At 44.0% G+C, this 23,022-nt stretch overlaps 1 long non-coding RNA gene across 2 annotated transcripts in view; it reads right to left on the minus strand.

The window, feature by feature from the left end:
• LOC106036460 (uncharacterized) overlaps positions 1-23,022 on the minus strand; it is a 52,031-nt gene that overhangs the window by 11,629 nt on the left and 17,380 nt on the right. The window contains exons 2-3 of one of the 2 annotated variants that reach the window (XR_001207309.3): positions 6,660-6,768; positions 5,130-5,262 (exon numbers count right to left, since the gene is read on the minus strand). This is a non-coding gene — a long non-coding RNA (uncharacterized lncRNA). Of the gene's footprint in view, positions 1-5,129; positions 5,263-6,659; positions 6,769-23,022 lie in introns of those variants that run through there. The other variant, XR_010834061.1, reaches the window with a different exon arrangement.

Raw genomic sequence — 23,022 nt, forward strand, 5'->3', positions numbered from 1 at the left:
AATAAATGGCATGCCTAGTTGATTTCAATGGGTGTGATAGGTTTATGGGAGTTATTACTGGGAAGCCCTCAGCTTTTAATAGACATTCCATGTTATTTCTCCAGAATCTAAGTCTGTTGATGCACAAGTGCAATGAAAATGTGCTTGGGTCTGATTCTGCTATCAGGGTGGGGTACAGCATATCTTGATTTAGGCCGCGAGGAGGGAGGGGATACTGGATTAGACAGACCTCTACTCTCATCCCATGCAGTTCTTAGCAGGATGATTGCTTTGAGGCAAAATTCCGAGGTCCTTGCCTCATCAAAGCTCACCTGAACATCACTGGGCACAAAACCAGCAGTGACATTGAGGATGGAGCCTTTTCCATACACTGCAGCGTTGTAAAATCATCTGCACGCAAAAATGGGAGACTACCGTGAGTGCTCTAGTTTTCCAAAGAGAAAGATTATCCAATTAGGGTGAACTGGTGCTTGCTGGCATGATCTTATTGCTCTGTTACAGCTGCTAAGCAGAGTGAATTATATTTTTATAAATGTTGTACAGTGCTTCAATGCTTTGCGTGTTATTGTGTGTCTCGTTAGCATCAGATACTAAACCATGCCTCAGTCCCTGCATCCCTGAGAAACAGAGTCACATCAGGACTGGTACTGACCAGGTATTTGCTTCCGCAGGGGTCGGCGTTTAGAAGTGCCCTGTAGTTAATGGTGTACTAGTGAATGACTGATTTATGTCCCACTGTAGGAATACGTGGTTCAGTTTGGTAGTTCAATCACAACACATTTAGGTCAAACTTTCTACCTACTCTTCTATTTCCTCATGCCCGTTGATCCTTTGACTTCAGAGTCTTTGAAGAGGCGTGAGTTGAAAAGAGATCAGAAATTCTTTTTCTTGACGTGAAGGTTGAGGTGGCAATATGCTGGATGGCCTCGGAAGATAAATGGCCAAACTCTGCCTTGCTGCAATGTCCCTAGGAATCCCAGCACCTTCAGGATCACAGCAGGGTCATTTACGGGCTCTGATGGATGAACTGAATTTGCTCATTTATCAGAGCATTTTCATGATGCCTCATAACCTGCTAAACCAGATGTCAAGTATCAGTCTTTTAGAGAGTGACACATAATCTCAATGCTGAGATGACTTCATGTTGCTAATTGGGCTGCTGATGTGGTGTCAAAGACATCAGGTTCTGGCACCCATACTTGATGACAATATGAAAACTCTGTGGTGATCTACATACTGGCTCAGTGACTGACTTTATTCTTTCCTGCTCAGAATAGCAGTATTTCCTCACCCCTCCAGTGAATGACATGTTTCTTACATTTTTGTGGCGCAGCTTGGTCAAAAGGCTTGAAGGTGTGAAAGAAAAGTAGCAACAAAAAGTTGCATCACTCCTTCCCAACATAACTCATGCTGGCACTGTTTATATTGTCCTTGTTAAACACGCCAGCGTGCTCTTGAGTTTGCCGTGCTGAGTGGCAAAATTTGCTCGCAGCTGTGCTGCCAAGGGTAAGCCAGTCTTTTTCTCTGCTCATGACACCCAAGTGTCTCCACTCAGCAGCCAGTTGGTTTAGCCCCAGCCTTGAGCCAGGCAGCAGGCAATAAGGTGGCAGTGTAGTTAACACTGGAAACCTGCTCAAATGTGAGCTTAAGCCCTAGCTGCAACAGCATGGATGTGTCTTACTGTCCCTGAAATCCTGCATTGGACTGAAGGCAGCTAAAATGCAAGTAGGTTCTAGTATCGGAACATTTCATTCCACGTCAGGAGAGATACAAGGCCTTGGGAAAAGCCGTGAGATGCCTCTTGGTCCTTTGGTGTCTTTGGAAATAGGGCCTTGAGTTCCTGCTTAAAATCTACCACTGAAATCCCCAGTCTGGTGCAACTGATATATAGCTGCCTCCAAGGGCTGAGCTCAAGGTTCGGGTAGATTTACTTTCTCGAGGATGCCTGGAAGGGGCACATTTGAAATGACAGTTGTGTATGTTTGGTCATGCATACTTTTCTTTCTTTCCTTCTCCACCATAACTTTCTTAATGTTTCCTTGAGGCAGCAGGCGTGCTCTTCAATATGGTCTGATCTGCTATTCCATGAGCTAATCTATGCCACGTGGATCCAGTGGCAGCAATGGAGCGGTATCCATCAATATCTTGTCTACTTACGATATAACACATCCACAAAATTCCTTCAAGTCCTCCCCGCCTCTACTCACTTCAGGCCCCAGGTATTGCTTTCTGTCTTCTTTTTTTCTTTGCTTCTGAAGTGCTGTGTTTCTGTCACTGGGAAACATTTTTGTAAATTTCTGTGTTTCTTAGAATGACCTTGCTGGCATTTTGACCACAGTATGTGAGAGACCTGAAATGCTTGCAACCTAACAAATATGAATTTAATAAATATGTAAATCAATCTATGTTTATTTATAGCCTGGCAGAACTCAAAGGTCCAGATTCTAGCCAAAAACACTGCTATCTATCATTTCAAGTGGCTTAACACTTCTGTATCTCGAACACCAGGAGATCAACACCGATAAAAAGAATATTTTAAAAAAAAACACCACCAACAACAAAAAGCAATTAAATTACCTATCATTTCCTCCTGTGTAGGTACTGAGTATAAGCTATGACTTGCATAACTCATAGGGGCTCAATTTTCAGAGGTACCATTGCCCTGTGGAAATCAGCAGGAGCTCAGCGTATTGCTCAGCTTTCTCTTCGTATTATTTCTTAAACACTAAATAAACGTAAGAAAACTATATAGTCGTGGGTAGAGACTCAGTGTTTCTGCAATGTTCAAATGTCATTCAGATTTTCTACCTCTGCCAACATGAAGTTTTTTTCCCAGTCAAAACGTCAAAGCTGAAATTTTGAGGAAGCTCCTGTCCAACAGTGTGCTGTAGGTTTGGCACTGTCAAGATGTTTAAGGGCATATGCATATTGTCTTGATTTAATTTATGGCATGACCTAGTTTTATCAAACTAATTATGGACTCTGTTGGTTTACATTTTCCCTTACTTAATTTAAGATTAAATCACTAGGTAACTGATTTATGCTGGAGTATGAAAACACAATTTTAAAGTAGCAAAAGTGGCTTGACGTGATAGGAAAGAGCACTTCAACTTATAACTAGTTTAGTTACTGGTTTAGTTACACTAGCAAATTTGTGCATAGACTAATCTTAGGAAGTTTAAAGGCCATTCCTTTCTGGAAACCATTCACCAGTGATGAAGGAAGAAAGTTGCCCTCCTCTCATGTTCTGAATGTTCTTATGAGGTGTTAATGAAGCATTTCATCCTTTAATGGGACCACTGGGATTGCAGTTGTCTATATTTTACTTTAATTGTTGTTCATTTTCCAGGGATCAATACTTAGTTCCTAGAAAAGATGCAAAAAATTCCAGTAATGTAAGGCAGAGAATTACTATGCACCTCACCGATTAATATGTAGGTAATGAAATCTACTCCACAGTGTGAGCCAATTTAAAATTCTCTACAACATTGATCTTCCTTTTCCAGATGCAGAGGGGAAAAAAAATCATGTTGTGTAGCATAAACTGTCAAGATAGAGCAGAGCCCCGGCAGCTTATCACATACGTGTTTTGGACTCAATCAGTCGTTTAACAGCACAGCTTCAGTGGTGCTTTGGGTGAGATAAAAGAACCAGCACATGGGGCAGAGAGGCCACCAGTATCGCAGAAACTGATGCCAGGGTTTGTTGCCACCAACGCTGCTTGATGCTCTCAGGAAGAGACCTTGCATTTAATACAAGCAGCAAAAACTTTTCTGTCATCAGTTTTATGTCCAGTTGCCACTGCTTGAGGGCTTGGCATGAACAAAGGCTGCAGGATTTAAGCACTTTAGAGTGCACTTGCTGCACATTTTTGAAATGCTTGTATATCTTCTGAGCTGTGGTAGTCTGGTTTTATTTGACTAGGTATCTTCAAGTAAAAGAGGCTGCCATAGGAGATTTTAACCTGTATCAGGAATGACTGGGACTGCGTTTGAGCAGAAAACACAGAGTGCTTTGGTTAAAGGCAAGATTTCAATGTGTGTGATTGTTTTCCATGCAAAACTGTACAGTTCACAGAGCCAGATGATAGTGATGGACCTAGTCTGGGAACTGGAATAAGATGCTTTTCCTTTCCTACCTCAAACCATCTGAAGAAGGAGCTGTTCTTAGCTGCTGTGTAAAGCGTAGTAGTGCAGGCTGGAAATTTTCAGATTGATTTTTTTTTCCATCAGAAATTTGCAAATTCAGTGAAAAAGCATTTCCCCCATTTGCTGGAATTCCTGTGCAAATCCACCAGGTCTCTGAAGCAACCTTCCTTACCGTGTTTAAACCCTGCCTGGTTTTCTGCTGGGCTGGCGCCTCAGGAGGCCTTCTGGCAGCCCTGGTAATGCTTTGCTTGGCAGCTGCTCTATTTTAGAACAGTTTTTATTAAAAAGTATGGCACATACCCCAGAATGAGAATTTCGTTTTATAAAGTATGGAACTGCACTGATGTGGTGGCTGTGTTTCCATAGCTTCCACAGTGTGGTTGCTAAATGTCTTTGTAGAGATTCTCCCCAAATCACTGGGAGATTTCAGTCAGACACATGATTTTTATGCATCATTTGTTGTTAACAACAATTGTTTGATTATAGCTGAGAATGTGCTGGATACTGCTCCACGTACACAAAACAGAAGCACTTGTGAGGTGTGAAGTGAAGGTATAGATCGTATTGAGCGTTCCTGCCAAGCTGAGCTTGGTGACAAGCTGTAATTCAGGAGAGAGGCAAGAGAGAGCCTCAAGTCTTCGCCTGGACCAAAGCAGGTGCTGAATGGAGGGGCAGATCTGTGAATTGTGATCATGAAGGCACATCGGTTTGAGCAGAGTCCAGGGTATAAAAGTCAGAAGGGAGAAGGCCTAAGACAGGGTCAATAAGATCCCATTCCAGCCTTCTCCCTAAAACGCAGGAGTGCCACCCCAGCCAAAGCTCTGCATCATTTCTTCTCTCTATTGCTTCCAGCCAAGTAAACTCTGCTCCTGCTTTTTCACAGTCTATATGCGGTACAGCATCTCTTGCAGGCCAGAAACGGTTTCTCATTGTTGCTTGTGAAAATCAGATGATTTGTGCCCCATTGTAATGGAAATAGCGAAGCGCTCACGGTGCTCCTGTAGCCATCTGAGCCTGAGAGGAGAGCTGAAAACTTCCCCTGACATTGCCAAAAAACTCGCCGTATTTCCTCTGCTAAGTGATGCTATGGACAGAAGCCCCAAGACCGTTCTCCCTGTCAGTTCCAGAAACAGGCATTTAAGGGAGATGCAATTAATCTCTTGTGATTACATTTTTTTTTTTCCCTAACGACTAATTGCAAGGCAATCAGGCTGAGGGGAGGGAGAGCAGGGTGGCAGCACAGGTGGCGGTGACGAAGGGGACTGTCAGCCCCGACGCCTGGCAGAGTTAAGCTGGTGCTACATCACCTGTGAGTTTCAGTTACCAGAGCACTATATTTTGATACAGGGTAATTATGTTTCCACCTCGCTTTTTGTCCCTTTCATTTGTTGCTGCCACTGAATTTCAGGCATTGTGTGTCACGGTAGAGAAAGACTTGAGAAATCCATTAAAAGCTTCCACAAAGAGAGCAATTTTTCAGACAAATGCGCAAAGAAGGAACCCATCCCCTCCAGTGATTAATACCAGTAACTATTCATCAAGCCAGGTGCCAGACTTTGTGGTAGGAGAGGAGCATTAGGGGCTGTGATGAGTAAGGCCTTCTAGGCCTAAGCCTAGAAAAAAAATACATCAGCAAATGCACAGGCAGCTAGCAGAAATACAACATTACTTTTAGTCCCTGTATTATTAAAACCCCTATTTTCACTAGCAGGCTGCAGTTGCCAAACCATCGTCAATCTGTCCACGGAGCCAGCTCCTTAAGCGCCGCCGGGACAGCTCTGACCCTTCGGGTTATTGAAATCTCACCCTCAGGGAGATTCACATCTCTGTGTCTGCGTGGGAGTTTTGGCTGAGAGCACCTGAGGTCTTCAGTCAGCCAGAAGAGTAACCAAGCTATGATCACACCCAGCTACAGATCAGGTACTGCCGGTGAATAGTTAATCTGCTGGTTGATGTGCAGAAGAGAGATCAGGAGTTCGTCGTGCTCACAGCTGGCTTGGCAGCTGAGGCTGTGGTTTTCACGGGGATTTGTGTGCCATCGGCAGCACAGTGACCCCCCAGTATTCAAGCAGAAATCCCCCTCCCTAAAACATCATTTCTCATCTCCTTCTACCGAACTTAATTTTGCATTGCACGAAGTGATGCCCCAGATTTCCAACACAGAGAGCTTCTGTTAGGTCAGAGCTCTGTAATATTTTATCACAGGAGCTGGAGAATAAACTTCTTGACTGTGGCTTGGGTGAGTGATCTGTTCTAGGAAACACTTTGAGTACGTGTGCTGTGGGGTTTTCCTCCTTGCAGCCTCCTTCCCAGAGAAGGGAGCCGTGGGGAATGAAGCAGCTCTGGCATTCTGCCAGCCTCTGCTCCTGAGCCTCCTGCTCTGATCCCACATAAGCCAAATTCTCCTTGAAGTTGCACTTGGGTAATTCTATTGAAATCAATACAATTTTTACAGTGCGATCAAGAAGAAAACTTGTAATACAAGTTTTTTTTTTTTTAAGATATACTTACTTTATTCTCTCTCTCTTTTTCTTCTGGCTAAAGACATATTTAGAACATTCTCCTTCCTTCTTGCTCTCTTGCGCGTACACTTTTTGAAAAATTCCATTCCTGGAAGTGTCTGTAAAAAAAGGCAAAAAGAAACAAGTTGACTTTTCTCTTTTCTTTTTCTTTCCCTAAGAGCTCTCCTCTGCTGAAGGGCCTGCAACAAGTGATGAGAGAACGTAGGAATCTGATTCTGCCTTTAGACACACGTAATTCTAAGGTAAAGGTATGGGTGCCCTTAAGATGTCAACCTAAAAGTGAATGCCATTTCTATCAGAGTGATGAAGGGAATATAAACCATTCCCTAGTGATGGAAAACTAAGTTACAGAGAAATGAAACAATACACCCCTAGTCACACACACACAGCCACAGAGCATTTTGAGCACCAAGCCATGGATTAGCACATTGACCACTGGCAAATCCTTCCTTTTGGTTAGTCTGCTGCTAATAGGAGTAAGCCAAAATACAGGTTTCCATCCAAAAGCCTCTGGGGAGCCAGTGTTAATCTTGGGCTAAACTGCTGTATTTGATCTCTCACTGCAAAGATGTGTTTTGACATCATGTAGACACAAAATATCTCACCAGCATCTATCCTCACGAGTGAAAGTATCCACTAATGGAAACTCCATCTCAGTCCAGAGACAGAAAATAATCCAGCTGTGGATCAGTCTTCCTAAAGGCCAGAACAATCTCATTCTGTATTTTTCTGCCAGATGAAGATACCTTGTGTAGAAAGGATGTCCACGTTACAGCCCAGCATGGACCAGCGCCCCCCAGTAGTTTCTGTTTAGTTGATTTAGACATCGGTAGCATTATAAGTGACAGCAGCAGGAAATTCAGCAAGCTCTCGTAATCTAAATTCTCATACAGGACCCTGCATGGGTTTGCTGAAGCTCATAACATGGAAATCACACTTTTATCAGAGCCTAGGATAAATAAGCATGGTAGCACAAAAAATAAGGTAGTTACTTGTGAAACAAAACAGCAAGGAACAGGGGAGTTCTGCACCCCCATTACATTCCTGTATTCTTTAGATAATTTCTCTTTTTTATTGTTAATTTTATTTCAGAGTTTTACAGCTCTCTAAGTGCACAATATTGAACATATAATGGTTCATTTAATTTAGAATAAAATCTATAATCCACTGACATGTAACCAAGTCTCGGAACTATCTTCCTGCAGCAAGTCAATCTTTCTTTGCTGTCTGGTGTTTAAGAGCTACACACCACAAGTAATCACCAGCCTTCTTGACTGTTACTCTTAATGGAAAAAGGAAGGACTTGGGAAGATACTGCTTGCAGGAAGAGCAAACTCCATAACTTTCCTTAAAATGTAGTGTAAGCGTCTTTCTCTTTCCTTACAATGTTGCTTTAATGTCTTTCTTTTACTTCCCAAAATTAATCTGCCTCTAAAAAGCAAGTTTTTTTAAAAAGGAGTAGAGGGTATTTCTCCATAGCCTGACCTCAACTTGGCACTGAGTTTTAACAAAGTAAAATACAGAGTAGAAAGCTCATTTTTATTCATGTTTATCCTCTCTTGACAGATTATAGTGGGGCATATACTTTGCAGCTGAGACACCTCAGGCTTTAACTTGAGAATTCTCTCCCTAAGAAAGTTTAAAAGTCTCCATTGTTTTCTACATGGTTCTTCCATGGACACAACTCTTCATAATCCTCATTCTTTATCAGTGAAATTGGCTCAAGAAAACAAGAGGATATTGAGGTTCTACAGTCAAGTGCTCAACATGTAAGATACGCACTGAATTCAGTTTGTCTAACCAATCTTAATTCATATCCATATGAATTCTGAATACAAAAACCCACATTGTTCCCCCCTACAGGCTCTGATCTGAAGGGGGTCTTATGAGGAAAATCATTCGGCAGCTTCACTATAAATATCGCCTCTAATTCTGCCTGTAATGAGAGTATCATTGTTCTCCAGATAAAATGCTACGGTGTCTTTGTGAAGCATTAGATATGAGCTATCATTACTGCGTAGACATAGAGTGTTATTAGTGTATCAGAGCATGTTTCTTGTTCTATCATCTGTAACCTTCTATTCAATATTTCACCGGATCTCCGGGGAGGGTCCCTTTTCAGGCTGTGATTCAGACTCCATGCCAGCAGAGCACAGCTAACTGGGAGATGACAAATATTTGCTGTTGGACCGCTGAAGATGGTTGTGATTCTGGATCCCAGCTGTCTTCTAGGATGACCAATATATTTTGGCTGAATGACATAATTAAATGCACGACTAAAATTCTCCTCACACAGCCTCTATTCTGTCCCCACGCAACCACAGATCTCTGAACTTTTCTTGCACTGTGCTGTTGAAAAGTTAGCTGTTTTCTTCCCTTAGGAAGGATGAAGTTGAGTAAACTGAACTTTTGCCTCTTTCAGAGATCACAAAGAGGATCTGTCCTTCAAAATACTGGTGGACATTTCCTAACAGGCAGGTGTTTTCCTGCGACATCCTTATATCATGCTTCCCACCAGCCAGGTACGCACTGGGGGTCTTCCTTGGATATCACTAGGCAAACTTCAGATAACGAAGCTGCTTGAGATGACCTTGTGAACAGTTTGCAGGAAAAAAAAATCCATTAATTTATTTTGGTTAGAGCGGTTATACAAGCTTATGCACTTATTTTGCCTCACAGAATCTTTTCAAGCGCCATTAGTTTTCATCTAACAGGAGGCACATTTCTACCTGCGCATGAAAACCCCTCCCAGCTGCACCAAAGCCTTCACAAACCATAACTGACCTCACCTAGTACTCTCTACCCACGTCCAACATTTCTGCTGATTGCCAGCTCCTCACCCCTTTTCATTACTCCTCCAGAGCACTACCTCCGTGGTGCTGCAGAGCTGATGCTCTGGGGGCCAGCAGATGCTGTAGGGTGATTGCAATGGTGAGGCTTTGAGCTTCCCAGCATGGCAGCCTGAAGGGGGCTCAGCTGAAAGTCCCCTGTGACCACCCAACGCGAGCACCCTGCAGATTGCTCCCTTCCTGGTGATAAGCAAAAAGCCATGAGAGCAGAGCTCAGGTCCCCAGAGCTGCAGCCTTCCTTCTCCCTGTGAAAGTCGCTGCCCAGTTCTTACCATCAGATGGACTTTGATGGCCTGGCACCTCCCTTCTGGCAAAAAAAAAAAAAAAAAAGCATAATATACAAACCCCCTACACCAGCATTTTGAGAACATTTTCCAATAAAATAAATCAAATAAAAATAGAGGGAAATTTCCAAGTGATAAAATTGGCCCAGCCCGTCAGTGCTGCTGTACTAAAACAATCAGTCATACCTGGAAGCTAAGCTCCCATGAAAGGCAATTGCATCTTCGTGTTGGTAATGCTTTTTGTCATTGCAGTATGTCTTTAAGGTACCTCCAGCCCAAGTACGGCCAGTTTAACATAATCTTTTCTGATTAGCAAATAGGAATTTTAACTGTAGTCAAAAGGGCTTGGCAGTGTTGCTTTCATCTTTGTACCATCCACACTGAGGATTTTAAGCAGAAAAATATGAAGAACAATGCATCAGCTGGTTTATATTGTTGCAAAGAGTTCAAAAAAACAACCCCACTACCACTTTCTGATGACACCGTCATTAAATCCCACTACCCTGGAGCATGATTAGTGCACACACGGACAAGACAACACTCAGGATAACAAAGTGAACTAGCAATAGCTACTCTTTGAGTAATTCCGAGTCATCCCTGATTATGTGGTGCATGATCAAGGAAGGAAACAAGCAAAGCCAAGCTGATTTATGCTCCAGATACAACATACTCTGCCAAATTCAGGCTAGCGTGACTCCATTGTCCTCAGAACTGACTACAATGGCTCTACATCAAGGAAGAATTTGGATTAACGTGTGTTGAGGAATTAGCATCTGCCAAAATGAAACAAAGCAAACAGTGGGAAAGGCATTATTTGGATTCATTTTGTGATGTGACGTTTTGTAAGTTCCCTTGGAAACAGTTTGGTGTTTGACATCTGATGCTTTCTAAATACATTGCTGTGTTTGTAGCATTTTTGAAGGAGAACCTGTAATCATCACGACCTCTTTAATGCACCACAATGAAAGCTGACTGTACCAATAAATCATAACTCATCTTATTCTATTCTCATTGATTTTGGTGGAACAAGGACTCAGCCCAAAGGAATAAAACCATGTGAATATTTGGTTAGCTTCCTATCACCTCTTTCTCAGTTCATTACTGCTTTGCTTTCTGCTCTGATGACTGGTCATGAAAGGCAATTTAGTAAATAAATCTGGTGAAGGAATCGTGTTCTCGTTATATGTGAGAAAACTCTGTTTCATCTGCAAGGAGATTAGTAGGGTGTTAAATCCTACAAAATACGTAAACAATATGATACTGGGTTTGTCCCCGAATAGTTGAGAATAATCCAAAATTTTTGACTTTCAGGAACAGATATTTCTAGCTATGTTAAAATATACTTGCTGGGAGATTATACATGTATGTAGTGGTCCAGGGGCATAGACCATGAAATGGCAAAGCTTCTCCTCATATTAACTTCTCCTGGACTCTCTTTACACTGACCTTGCAGTCCACGTCACAGCTCTATAGTCTCAAGTACTTCATGGAGCTGGGGATAAAATATCAGGGTGCAATAGAAGAATTTGCTTGCAAAATGATTTTCACAGCAGTGAGGTGCAAGACAGCTGGCTGAACAAAAAGTGATGGCTGCCACAATGAACTAACTTTAGTTTCCCCCACATTTCGCTTTTTCAGTTTACTGGACTTAATGCTCAGGCTGAGAAAGATGGATTATTAGAAAATAGGCTCTGGCAACCAATAAGGATACTGAATGCATTTGATTAGGTTTCTGTTTAAGGGGGCACATTCTCTGGGAAATCGAGTCTCACTCCTAGCTAGAGACTAGGATACCAGCTTATCAGATGGGGGGTAAAGGAGGATAGGCAACATTTCAATGAATCAACTGCTAGTGGTACAATGACCCCTGAATTTAAGGGAATAATTGCTCCATCTAGCTTAGATTTGAAAATGGAGAAGACTTGACTCACAAGGTACCAGCAAAGTAAATCTCATTTTGGTTTTAATTGGGAAGCAGCAAGGAGAAAACTGATCGCCCTGCGGCTGTCGGTGCAACCTCGCTACCCAAATCAGGATGACTTTGGACATTGGCATGAAACAGCACCGCCAGCACCAGCTGTATGCAAACCTGCAGCTCCTGGTAGGGAAGGAGAGAGGAGGTACCTGGGACTTCTGTCCAGACATCGCTTTGAAAATTTACCACCCAAGTGCTACCTTAAATCTATAATGCAGTAATGGTGTTGAGCAAGGCAGGGACATCAAAGCACTGGCTTAAAGCTTGGATTGCCGTAATGCTATTAAATAGGACGATTGCAAATCTAGCACTTGGTCTTGATTAATTATGTGAGAAGGATATGCTGGACTGACCAGCGCTGTCATAGGCAAATTGCTTATTAAAAAGGTTATGCTCTTTTCTTTCCCATCCTAAATACCTCCTAAATGCTCCATCAGCTCCATTTGAATGGAAAGAGGGGATGTCATTGAGGTCACCTGCAGGTAAGTATTCCCCCAGGACAATCTGCAGGCTTTCCTCTATTCCCGGCCATGCCAGGGCAGCAGAAACTATCTTCCCTATGGGGATTGCTAAGCAAAAGGCAATCCCTTTCTACCAAGCAATGCTTTATATTCTTAAATTGCACCTATTTTACAAGGTGAGGAGCAGGTACCTACAGTGCTGGATTGTGCCAGAGAGGATGAGGGGTAAGGGATGCTTTGCTGAGCATTCCCGAACACAGGCTTTTGTCTTTTGCTGCTGGCTCTCCAGCAGCAAATCCTTCTACTGTAAGATGGGAAGTGAAGGGTATCAAAGGCTGCAGAAGCATGGAGCTTATCCGCAACTGTTTCTGGCATCTCTGCCATTAGAGACGTGGAAGGAGAAGGAAACCAGCCTCACGTTCAATCCACGCTGCTGGACAAACACATTTTTCTTTTTCTATTCTCATTCTGCCACCCCTCCTCCCGTGAAGTTTGCCTGCAGAGAGGATGCCAATATTCTTAGATGCTGTTCTCACAAAATAGAGCAGAGCTGCTAAAATGTTTCGACTAGTTAGAAAAACATATTTTCCTGAGAAATGCAGTTAAGATTTGTTTGAAGCTTCTGAGAAGCTTAATGAACCATGGCAATGCCTGTAGCTTTTTCACATTTGAAAACTTTTGTTGCTAATTAACTTCATTAATAGTAGTTAGAGGCACATTGGCCAATATTTACTAAGAGCTGGCATTACTGCAAAGTAACGATGGACTTAGTGGCTAAGTTAATGGATTCCCTACAGAAACCTCAACCAGAGTTGAACTTCTTTGTGGCCAAATCGTTTCTCCTTTAAAAACGAAACCCAAAAAACCCTCATTGACGCTGTTGTTTAAATAGCCACGAGATGCTAAATGAATAGAAGGAACTTCCTAACCCTGCTGTGGCTGTTATTGATAGCAGCGTTCCCACAATGAACTCGCAGCAGGATCACGCCCTCGAGCCAAACGCGGCTGCACGAGAGCAGCTCTGACTTGCAGAGTCTGGGAGCTCATGGGAAGGCTCTGCAGAGGCATCTGCTCCCAAAAAAGCCCAGCTCAGCTTGGTGGCACCGAGGGACATGGCTGGGGAAGGTGGTGTGGCTCTGGGTGCCTGGCCTGTTTTGGTCTGCCTGGATGACTTCAGTCTGGCAAAATTGGTGACAACTCAGCATCCCTTGGGTAGCCACAGGGTACATCCCCTGTGCACAGCAGGGTAGTGGTTCTTCGTGAGATCACTACCAAAAAATGCTTTCTCCTCAGGTGAGGAGGAGTTGCATTGACTCCTCCGTCCCCTACAGTTATGCCCTCTGGAAATGCAAGGCTCTTTCAATGGCAAAGCAAGGTCAAGTCCATCTAACTGGACATCGCTGCCCTGATGAACTGATCTCCTGCAAAACTGCTGTTATCATTACCAAACAAGCAGCTGGAACTAGTTCTTCCCCAGATTTTCACACATTTCTCCTCCTTATTCTCTTCCTTTGTCATCTTTTACCTCTTTCTTAACCCCTCTTATTTACAGTATATCCTTCAGGGGACACTGTTGAGCTATCCACTATGAATCTAAAATATGAACATCGAGGTTGGTATATATATGAAAATAGATGAGTCTCTTTAACTTAGACTTCTAGTCAGTCTCTCCAGATTGTGTTCTACAAAGAGACTTCTACTGAGCAGAATAATGTTTAAACTAAATTTTCTTTTTAATGTCACATGAGCATTTCTATTGGTCTGATGGTTCTCAGATGCTTCTTTCCAGCCCTTTTGGCTTTTATTCCACTGACAGGATTTCAGGATGCTCTGGCAACTGCTGAAAAAAATAGCTGAAGGCCCCTGGGATATGAATTTTCTCCTTCAGCTTTTGCTGCAATTCTTCTCTTTTTTGACATGAGAATGCAAAACCATGAGGGACTGCTGAGACGGCGAGGGCATCTAGAAGAGGAGGAATAGCTTAGTAGGCAATTGCTACAGGAGCAAGGAGGTTTGTTAAAGCTTCCTTATCACCATGCCATTATCCACAACTCCAAATTCTCTCCACTCTTATACGAGAAATGTATCCCTTAGTAGCTTACATTGTGGATTGCTGAATTTCTATTGAGAATTAATGTTTTTGCTCTTTTGTTGTCCATGAGAGTAGGATATGGGAGAAAGCTAGAAAGAATCCTCATTTGATGCCCTGGTTTTGGGGCATTGCTGAGGGTCCCCGTGTGCTGGGTGTAGGTTGGGCTCAGCCCCCACGGTTAGCCACGCACTGTTCCTGAAAGTCTTAAATAAAACCAACCCAGTGAAATTTTTTTGGGAAAAAAATACACAGAGATAAAAAATGAATGAGAAAGACATGAAAAAGAGCAACTAAGCCTTAAGGGGATATATCTAGCAGGAAGCAGGGGAATAAGCAACCAAGGGAGGATGCACACCCTCCCACGCTGGAGATGTTAGAGAATGTTTTGCTGGAGCAGCTTTCACAAAGCTGAGGTCCCCCAGTACGCTGCTGCCTATCACTGTAGCTGGGATCATATTCGAGGTCTCCATGAAAAACAGGATAGGCTTGTGCACAAAAGGAAGGAAGGATCTCCAGAGAGCAGCATTCCTCCCAGGTTTTCATGGGGTACAAAAACCCCTCATTGCTTTTTTTGTTCTGAAAAAAGTGTATGATTTTTTCTTGAATGTGGGGGCCTCAGGGGTAAGTGTCTAATACCTTAATAGCTTAACAGCCAAGATTCATGCTGATACTTTCTTAGACAAGAATGGAAAGATCAGTATTAAACATGGCTTTAAATTATAAAGAAGGTATATGGGAGGCCGACAGGAACTTAGGAAATGACAGTGCTTTTATGTAATGTATCAAAATGAGTGAAAAAGCATCCCTGTGCAAGGACCAGAAGGAAAAAAACAACACTTGAATTGCCATCTCAGGGCCCAGGTCTTCTCCTGCCCTGTTAACAACAGCCAAACTCCTAGGAATGATTCTGCAAATACTTTGCATCCCAGCTCTCTTTGAGTCACTGACTTCAGGAGCCCAGCTCTGCCGTGAGCAGGATCATACTGCTGCTGTCAATAGGAAATGAAAAAGAGATGAGTTGCTGCAATTACAGGGGCTGGAAGAAATACACAATGTACGCAGCAGCAAGATGTTTAGTGAACTCCTAAGGCATTTCCATCACTGGCCAACCTCTGTGGGCTGTAAATGGGTCTACGGCTTTGGGATGGTTTCACCATCTCTAAAGGTCTGCGGAGGTTTTATCCACTTCAGCTAAGCCTTCAGTGCCAAATCCTGGTGTCTTGTAAGTATCCATCAAAATCACCAGTGGTTTCAGTGGGGGCAGGATCAGGTCCCTTGGAGCACTTTAAGTAATTTAAACCACCCTAAATCCTTGAAGCAGCTTAAGTGATAAGCTACTTGTTCCAGGGTTTGCAGCCCGCAGACCTTGCCTGTAACCTGCTCAGGGCAGCTGGGCACATCCTTCACTGCCAGCACTCAGAGCTGTCTGCTCTGAAGTAGAGCCAAGGGGGTGAGCCTGTTGTCAAGCTCTCGAAGTGTTTTGCTTTTAGAGAAAGCGGGGCTTTGTGAGTTTTCACATGCAGACAATAAGTTCCTAAGTTCCCAGCAGCCGAGGTGCTGTTCCCTCAGCTCCAGCAGGAGAGATGGTGCCAAAGGCTCTAGGACCAGACCCAGCTGCTGCTCACTGCTGTCACCATAATCCCAGCAGGAGAGAGTCTGTCCACTGCAATGAGCCCCTCTATTTTCCATGGGAATCGTTGCTCTTGCCACACATCCTCCATCATGTGGGAGGTGAGGAAGAACTGAACCCTGCAGGGACTCCTCGTGGCTCCTGGGGACTGATGGGCCCTGGTTAGCACTCATCTGGCTGAAAACGCCTACTTCCGAATTAAGTTTGACATCAAGTGAGTGGTGAAAGAGGACATCTCAGCAGCTGGTGGGAGAGAAGTACCGCCAGTCCGGGGGCAGAAGCAGCACTCGTGGGTCAGTGCTCCTCTTCTCTTGGGGGAAAGCATTGCTTCTCTCAAACCTAACTCAACATGATGTGACACCTCCCTCTTTTGTGCCAGGGCCTTTAAGGGAGCAGCAGCTCTTCCTGATGGGCCCAGGGACACTCAGAAGGAAGGAGAAGACAACTGATGCTCACTAGTAACAGAGACAGAACCACAGACCTTTCTGAAAGCTGATAAGCTTTGCTGCCTGCAGCTTAGAGAAAGGTAAGAATCAGAAATGTTGTCTTTTCCTCCAAGGCCTGTTAAAAAAACAGGCACCACATGGACAAGAGCAGATTTCAATCTGCAGCTCTGCAGTTCCAGCTGCTTTCAGAGTCCCAGCAGATCACCAAGTAGTGCTGGAGCAGAACTGCTACAAACATAAGCATCTTTAAAGGAAAAGGAGGGAGAGAAGGCAGACAATTTTCACTGTTTTTTTTTTTTCCATTTGCATGAGAGCACCTGTTTCACACTTGCATTTTCCATCTATTTTTTGCACATCTGCAAATCAAAGCAATTATGGCCAGTCCTAGTCAAGGGGATATTTTAGGGAACTTAAGTCTTGCAGAAATCAGAGTGGTTTGCTACTTAGCATGTGATGGCAGAGACTAAGACATTGTCTGAGGCTTTAGCCAAGCTGTCTCCCTGGAGATGCCTGTCTCCCTTGTGCTGCAGGAGATTCGTGTTCCTGCAGGAGCGTGGGAGGCTCTGATGGAGCCCAGATCACTTCTTAGTGAGCTCCATGAGCAGACATGGAGATATTGGGACTGCAGCTATGTTGGCCAGCCCAGCATGAAATCTTTACTGTGTGTGTCATTGCTGAGCACCATCTCAGTATTTGTCCTCTAGTCCATCTATCCTCCCTGTTAGTCCAGGATCCTTTCTTCCTTGAAGCCACCAGAAGTTCTCCTTCCCATTTTGTGTACTCCTCCACCGCCTCTTTTCCCTCCTCAGTGTTCTCATCATCCTCTGCCTTTCCCAGCTTCCTGCCCTATTATGTCCCCTCCTCATCCCACCTCTCTCAGCCTTCTGGTTGTCCCCAGATTAATGTCATAACCTCAGTGACAGCTGCAGGCCAGAGGCCAGGACTCCAGGGGGCCAAATCCTGCCAGCATATATGAGCTTTCACAACTTAACCTCTCCCTGCTTCTCCTTCCCCAATCTACAAGCAGAAGCTGAAAAAAAGTGGTACTGTGTGTATCATTAATTTGGCACCATATAAATGCAGGATGTGATCACCATTAACCTCTTCTGGAAGGAGTTGGACTGGCCAGATTTTCTGGTTGAGGCCAGTGCCTGTCCTTGGCTGTCACATTTGCCACAGAGATTTTTTTCCCCCCTCCCAGTCTGTGGTGTGCTTGGCACCAGAGCTGCAAGCCATGCAGTACTATTAGGGAATAAACAGTGCCAGTGAATGATTAAAACCCAGACAGAGCTGCTGGTATTGATTTTTTTTTTTAAACTCTTTACAGAGTTGCACAGTTTTTTAATGGGCATTACGAGGATAAGCCAGGTCATCCATAGGGAGTCTTCAAAATACCACTCTGCAAGAATGCAAATAGAGAAGCTTTTGATTTGCAGAAAGTCTTCCAGGGACCTGTGCCCTTGGCTGCCGCTGCCAGCAGCAGTGGTAGGCACAAGGCACTGGCTCCAGGGGATGATTTCTGTAATTTCAACCTTATAACGAGAACAAAACTGCTGCCATACTGGGAGAAGCAGAGGGGCTGCAGAAACAGGCTGTGTAGACACTGATGGATATCAGTAATATTTAGTGGCCTTTTCCCTGGAGCATCTTTTTTTGCTGAGGAGGCAGAGCCCTTCCTCCTCTCCTGCCCTGTTCCAGTCCCAGCATGACGAGCCTCCATGCCTATCCCTCTCCTTCTTTCCTGCCACTTTCTCACTTTGTCCTACTTCCATTTCTTATTAGCACTTCAGGACAGAAAGCATCCACTTGACCTTCCTTAACCAATGTAGCTACACCAGTGGACTTCATGCTGGAGCAGACAAGGAACATCACAGCTCTTTACTAGCTTGTGTTTTACAAGGGGTAGCCTCTCACTATTTAACCTCATAACCTTTCACAAGGTGATAACTTTCAGGTTGGTTGGGGGGGCTCTTTAATCACCCCTGTGGTTCCCATAGCAGTTGTCTAAGCAGGGTGCCTCTTACCAGACTCTTGTCCCTAAAAACTAATACAAAAAAGACTCTGCATTCAGAAGTTCTCTGCTCAGAATAATTTACAAGTATTTTTGCATGCAGTGAGATAAAGAAACATTGCAGAAAAATGCCTAAGGTATATGTGGGAATTGGATCCCCAGTCCTTATTAAAAGTCAGCAAAAGTCGGTGCCTAAGAGTGGTTTGTCTTTGAAAAGCTCTCCATTTGATTTCAGGAGACAGAAGCGAATGGCTCCTCCTGCACAGAAATTCCTCAGTGAAGCCGCTCACCTTTGTGACTCAGGAATATTTGACTTAGGGACTTAAAAAGAAAATCCCATTTTAACACTCAGTTACACACCTACAGGTCCAGCTTGGAAGAGTGCTCAGGAGGTGCCTCTGCACATGTAAATCTCTCATCCTGCACGGCCGTAGGAATTGAAAATTTAATGCACTGGAAAGCAGTGATCCCTGGGGTGTTGGATGTAATCTGGATGCTGCCCTTTGCTCTGATAAATAGTAAAAAAAAATAAGCTTCTTTGCAAGACTGAATATCTGAAAAGCAGGCCTAAAACCCAGACTGCAAGCAACGACAGTGAGAATTTAAGTTACGTGCATGTGGAGAGAACAGGAACAGCAGAGCAGCAAGCAGATGGGCTGCACAAGTCCCTGCCACCACATCAGAGCCCGCATGGAGAAGAGACCTGAGCACAGCCGTGACCAGGGATGCTTTCAGTTCCTGGGGGTCACGTACAAAAGTCTTTTGTGGAGTCAATTTAATTAATCCTGAAACAATCAAAATCACTGCAATGTGATGTTGCTTTTAAATAAGAAATAAATAGTTCTGTAGATTTCAATGGGCCAACATTCAGCATTCTTTACAGACCCATCTGCCTAAAGACCTGTGTCTTATCTGATCATTTCCATGGCAACAGCTCTGGGATTAGAAGAGGATGAATGTTTAGGAATAGTTGTTGGAATTTCATGGAAGATGATGAATTGAGGATTACTTCACTACCTTCGTGTTACCATGGAAATGTACATTTACAAATTGCACAGGATTTAAAACATCACCATTATTAGTATAAATTTGTGCTGCTTTTCTAAAGAGATCCAGGAAAGGAAGGCTCCGAAGGCTCCTCTCCCATTTCACACTCCTCTACCCCACGAAGCAGCTGCCTGATGAAGAACCAGAGTAGCGCTGGCTGCACAAGTGGGAGCAAGTCTGCTCCTGGACATGGCTTTCCCTCAAATTGAGCTTCCTAAATGAAATCCAGGTACTGAAAAAGGTTCAACAACGTGTACCTCAAAAACCCACTGGAGTATACAAAGCTTCTCAAACATATGAATGAAATTTTGTAAGTCAATGACTGGGCTTATGAAATGCCACATCTGAAAATGACTGGGGAGATCCCTTTTAGCCTTGCAAACGTAAGGCCAATTTTACACTACTTTTATTGTTTTAGAGAAGCTTTTTTGAAGCAAATCTATAGTCTTCTCATAAACTCTTCATGACATCCTCCGTAATGCATTAGCCTCTTATGCCCTGCCTCCAGGACTGAAGCTGGACTTGAGATTAAATCTTAGCAAAGCCTTGAAAAAAATAATTCTCATCTTTGAAGCACAATGCAAAAGGCAGCAGAGAAATAACCCCCACCCATACATAAAGCATGAAAATTCAGAGGGTCAGATAAATAACCACTGGAAATTCTTCTACCACAGATGCACCTCTTATTCAGCAGAGCCCAAGCATCTTACTGTACAAAGAACAACAAATGTAACAAAAAAGAATGACAGAACTCAAAGATATTGAATTGTGAACAGTGAATTTCATCTAAAGGTCCCAGAGCACCTTTGAAACAAAAATGAAGATTTGCTGCATCTCGAGCTGGAAATATTAATGCCGTTTTATGTACTAGGGAAACGGAGCACAGGGACTCTACCCTGAGGGTCAGCAGCCCAGCTAAGGACATGAATCCAGTCTGGCATCAGGCGAAACTCACTGGGATCTGCTGTTTATAAGCCTTAAAGAAGTGAGGGGTTCGGGTGTCATAGTGATGCATGTAATCACGATGCAGATGTAAGGACCACCTCAGGGCAGGGAAGCAAAGGTGTCCTCTAAGGAGCTGCGTGGGTGAGACAGCTCCAAAATGAATTCATCAGCACTGACAGTCCCATCAGTGTCAGGTCTGTATTCAGGCTGGCATCCTCCCTCCCTAAGACTGAGGGATCTAAGCCGTGACAAGAGCTGTCTAAGCAAGGCCACCTTTGGGTATAACCCAGCTGCTTTCTTGTACTCTTCTATATGCTTTTGGCCTCTAAGAGACCCTGGGCTTGCTGAAAGTGTACTATAGTGATGCTCATAAGGGGTTCTGGCTATCTCAGTGACCTGGAAACAGGGTTGAAGGCAGAACAGGCACACAACATACCTGTGCCGCCTTTTGGCCATTGAGGAACCAGCCAAGCAGCTCCCCCCAGTTAAAATCAAGCGGCTCCAAGAACATTCTGCCCACTTGTCCTTCCCATGATGGGAAGAAACACCTAGAGGTGGCCCAGGAGTGAACTCAAGCACCACCAGGGCTCCTCTCCCATTGCCCATATGCCATCTCCCAAATTAACACAGCTGATTAGTCAGATCACATTACACTTTGTGGCATGATTTACAGTGGCTTCTTTTAATGCTCTCCCTTAACCACCACTTTCCTGCAGGCTTTTTCTTTAAGCCACCTTGATCCTGGTTTTATAGCAGAGATTACTTTGAGCTGCACCTTCCTGGGAGAAACTGAGGGGATGCCCCTACCCTGGGCATCCTGCCCCACTCAGCCTCCTGCAGGCTCTCTCACAAACAATTCAGAAACACCCCAACAGCAGGGAGGATGCAAGGAGGTATGACATTTTCCCCACGGCAAGAAAAACAGATGGGAATCAGCTGTTTCAAAAGCCTCCCCACCCCTTCCTCTGAGATAAGCCCCACTGCTGGACACACAAGCAGAGACAATGAAGGAAAGCAGCCTGGGAAGGGTGAGGTTTCCACCTCTCTGACCTTTGGGACTGACATTTCCAAGGGCTACAAGCCTGTGGTTGGCTTCACCACTTCTGTATGCTTTGTGGGGGGCAGAAATAGCCCCAGCACACCACAAGTACAGAGCCCTGGAGCCTGGCTGCTGCCTCCTTCAGCACAACTGCACGTGGCTGCTCAGAGATCTTGCACAGACACCTGAAGCCTTGCACAGTCACTGCAGCAAAGGGGTTTTATCCCAGCAAAGGGGCACTGCCCAGCACCCTCCTTTCCCAAGGAGAAGTAGGAGTGTTATTAGAAGTTACCTGCACAGTTCTGAACTGGCAGCTGCTTGGGGCTGCCACAAGCCTTAGAAAGCCTTAGTCCTGTGCCTTAGGGGAAAAAAGACTCATTAAAGCTCAAGCAATGAGATACTTCTGGCTTTCTTAGCAGTTCATTGACAGTTTTTAAGCTGTTTAAATATTGCAGGGCAATAAAAATATTATTGGGATGGCATGGGGGGCAGCCAACTGCTTGAATTCCCTTTTCTTTCATGCCCTCACAGCTAAAATGCCTGTAACTTTCCACACAAGGAAGCAGATTTAAATGCCAAAAGTTTTTGGAAACTGAATTCCATGAAACCAAAACTGAAGTCTTACTAAGAGAGGAGACTGCTTCTGTATCAACAGCAGGGGTCTGGGACTCCTGAGGACTGTCTTCCTCTCATCTTGGAGAAGGTTCTTCATGTGCTGCACGATGTGACTTGTAGAAAGAAGATATCACGCACACTATGAGGTAGTCAATCTTCCCTAGGAACGTGCAGGAAATAAGCAAACCTCAAAGTATTTTGAGTTTCTGCATGCAGAAGGGAGCTGGGATTTTTCTAGAAAGGAAGAAAATGTTTTCACGCAAAGAAGGCAATCAAATACCTCTAAGATATTTAACCTCGGGAGATGAGAGATCTAGTTGTCACCTTCCCTAAATCATTATCAGAGCAATTGTGTGATTTAGGAGTCCGCTCTGTTGCAACACAATTTTGTTGTCTGACATAAGTGGAGCTGCAGACCTGACCCCCATACAAGTTCACTGAATCTGCAGCACAGGACAGGTGAGAAATATTACAGCAAGGTGAACAAAAGCTCTGGGTAGTGCATGGGAATGAGCTGGTCACTGCAGGCTTCTCACACATCCTTAGCAGTCAGCAAGTTACCAAGAAGGAGGGAAGCTACCCAGAGCTAAACAGAACAGATCCCACAAATATCTAAATGCTCAGGATAAAAATCCTGCAGATGTCCCATTCTGTAACCACAACCCCAGAGGTCTGTGCTGTGCCCAGCAATGCAGGGCAGTCTGTTTGGTTTTGGAGGAAAACAAGTAAGCATTTGACATGAAAGAACAGTCTTGGGATTTACAACCGCAAGTTTACCTCTTCTCAGACACAGACCTCATACATCCCCCCGCAGGTTTCCTATACTAGTAACACTCCTACAGATTTTTGGATTGCTACTGCAAAACACTCAACACCACAGCCATAGCTCTGCAGTATGTTTTAGATTTACATCTATAGCCTTGTACGTTAGTACAGGGCAGTGATACCTTGTCCCTGC

This window comes from Anser cygnoides, chromosome 11, assembly GCF_040182565.1.
Source record: "Anser cygnoides isolate HZ-2024a breed goose chromosome 11, Taihu_goose_T2T_genome, whole genome shotgun sequence".
Taxonomy (NCBI): Eukaryota; Metazoa; Chordata; class Aves; order Anseriformes; family Anatidae; genus Anser; species Anser cygnoides.